Source organism: Rosa chinensis, chromosome 6 (assembly GCF_002994745.2).
Source record: "Rosa chinensis cultivar Old Blush chromosome 6, RchiOBHm-V2, whole genome shotgun sequence".
In the NCBI taxonomy this organism is placed as follows: Eukaryota; Viridiplantae; Streptophyta; class Magnoliopsida; order Rosales; family Rosaceae; genus Rosa; species Rosa chinensis.
Window position 1 is genome coordinate 36,743,410 of NC_037093.1, and position 2,125 is coordinate 36,745,534.

Consider the following 2,125-nt stretch of genomic DNA (forward strand, 5'->3'; position numbering starts at 1 on the left):
CCATGTTTTGGCATTTTGATTTTATGTAGTGCGCTCTTACAATAGTTTGTTAGATTTCTATTGTGTGAGCGACTTTAAAATTTATTGAAATTTAATTATACCTCCCACCCAGCCCTAGCCGCATCGTGTTTGAAAGAAAAATTAAAAACCTCTCTCGGTCGTGAAAACCCCCCTCCCCCTCTCTCCCCCTCCCTCCCTTCCATGAAACCCCTCTCTCTCTCGTGAAACCTCTCTTTAGCCTCTTCATTGTGCTTCGATGTCCTTAACCTCTTCACTCGGCGTTGGCAACACAATCAAGATTAGTTTATGCACCTCTTGCTCTTACAAGTAATTCTCTAATTGCTGGGTTCTTCTATTTGGTTTCTTGAGTTTCTGCTCATTGATACACAAGTGTTTGTGTTTGTACCTAGGTTTCGGTTCCTTTAGATTGTTCATCTTTCTCTGGGATTTAGGGTTTGTGAGTACTGAATTTCCGATTCAGAGTTCTGCATCTGCTTATACTGGGTTTGTTTTAGTAATCAAATTTCTAATTTTACTTCATTGATTTCTACATCTGCCTTGTGATTTCTGTACAGTGGACTGAAAAGATGTAGGGGAAATGCATACCAAGCCTTTCTTGAAAGCGTGCGAGAGGAGCACAGACAGAAGAGGACTCCCTCGTCTGACAAGCCTTAATCAATGGGCATTGCCGCTAAATCATGGAGGGAGGAATATGCCCCTAAAACAGATAACCATCCTCTCTCAAATCCTTATCCTTTCAATTTGATGTTTCAAACATCAATTGGTCCATCTGGTTCGAGCACTGGGTGAGCATTTGAACCATTAAAGAAGTTTAGAGCTAGCTGTTTCTTTTTCCTTCAAATATTTATATATTACATCATACTTGCAGTTTCTTTCGCCCAGAAACTGCACAAGGCATATTTGTGAATTTTATGGACATTTACTTTGACAATGGGTACAAGCTGCCTTTTGCTGTTGCTCAAGTTGGCCAGGCCTTTGGAAACGAGGTCATAATTTTCTGTTATATATATATATATATATTTGTTTTTATCTATTATTACTTTTTATTTATTTATGTTTTTGTTAAGAGATAAGAAGGGATTTGGTGGGGTTTTTTTGATGGGGTGGTGGATGGGGTTTCTGAAGAAAGGAAGAGAGGAGGAGACGGGAAGGAAAGAGAAGAAGAAAAGGAAAGATGAAAAAGAAGAAAACAGGAGGAGAAGACAACGTATAGAGGAGAAGCAGAAAGAAAAAGGTTGCGAGAGGAAAGGAGATAGAGGGAAGAAAGAGAGTGAAGGGGGAAGGAAGAACAAGTCTAGAGGAAGAAAAAAAAAGAGAGGGAGAAAGAAGAACGAGAGAGAGAGAGAGAGAGAGAGAGAGAGAGAGAGAGAGAGAGAGAGAGAGAGAGAGAGAGAGAGAGAGAGAGAGAGTTGGAGAGTCTGGGCTTTTACCAAAGGCTGCGAATTGGGTATTTCTGGATTTGAAGGGAGAAGCTTGAGGGTTTAGATTGATTTTCAGTAGCAAAGGTGAAGATTTGAGAGTTTGGTTTCTACTTGTGATCAAATTTGTAGAAAGGCAAAAGGGGGGAAATTTTCTGAAGTGGAGGATTTTGCTTTGGGTTGTTTACTGTCTTTGTTTACCTTGCCTTACTATGAGTGACTTCTCTACTTTGCTAGCTGTTTTATTTTCATTATGTCCACTGCCTTGCTGATGTTAACATGGAATGTGAGAGTTTGGTTTTGATAAACGGTTATGTTGGGTGTTTGATGTTATGTGAACTTACCGATGTTGTTGATTTTTGTTTAGGTGCTCTTTGTACGATGCTTATCAGTTATATTGTATTGGTACTTATTGTTTGTGCTCTATATCAATTGAACGGTTTGGTTTTGGTTTCGGTATAATGATTGTTCGCTTGGGTTTATTTCTAGCTTTTGAAATCAGTCTCGAACTTCTATTGAAAACCAAATTTTGTAACTATCTTTTAAGTTTATGTTAACAATTTTCTTTCTGGTGGGTTAATTGTTCAATTTATATGGTCACTACCAGCATCAACATGGTATAAATATATGGGAGGATCATACCAAGTCAATTGTAGAATTAAGAAACTGATTATTTCATATGAATT

The 2,125-nt window shown here is 38.3% G+C and overlaps 1 long non-coding RNA gene across 1 annotated transcript; it reads left to right on the forward strand.

Moving 5' to 3' along the window:
- The first annotated feature begins 587 nt into the window (after window positions 1-587).
- On the forward strand, window positions 588-1,211 carry LOC121049677. The gene is made up of 2 exons (XR_005801033.1): window positions 588-806; window positions 890-1,211. It is a non-coding gene; the product is annotated as an uncharacterized LOC121049677 (long non-coding RNA).
- The last annotated feature ends 914 nt before the right edge of the window (window positions 1,212-2,125 follow it).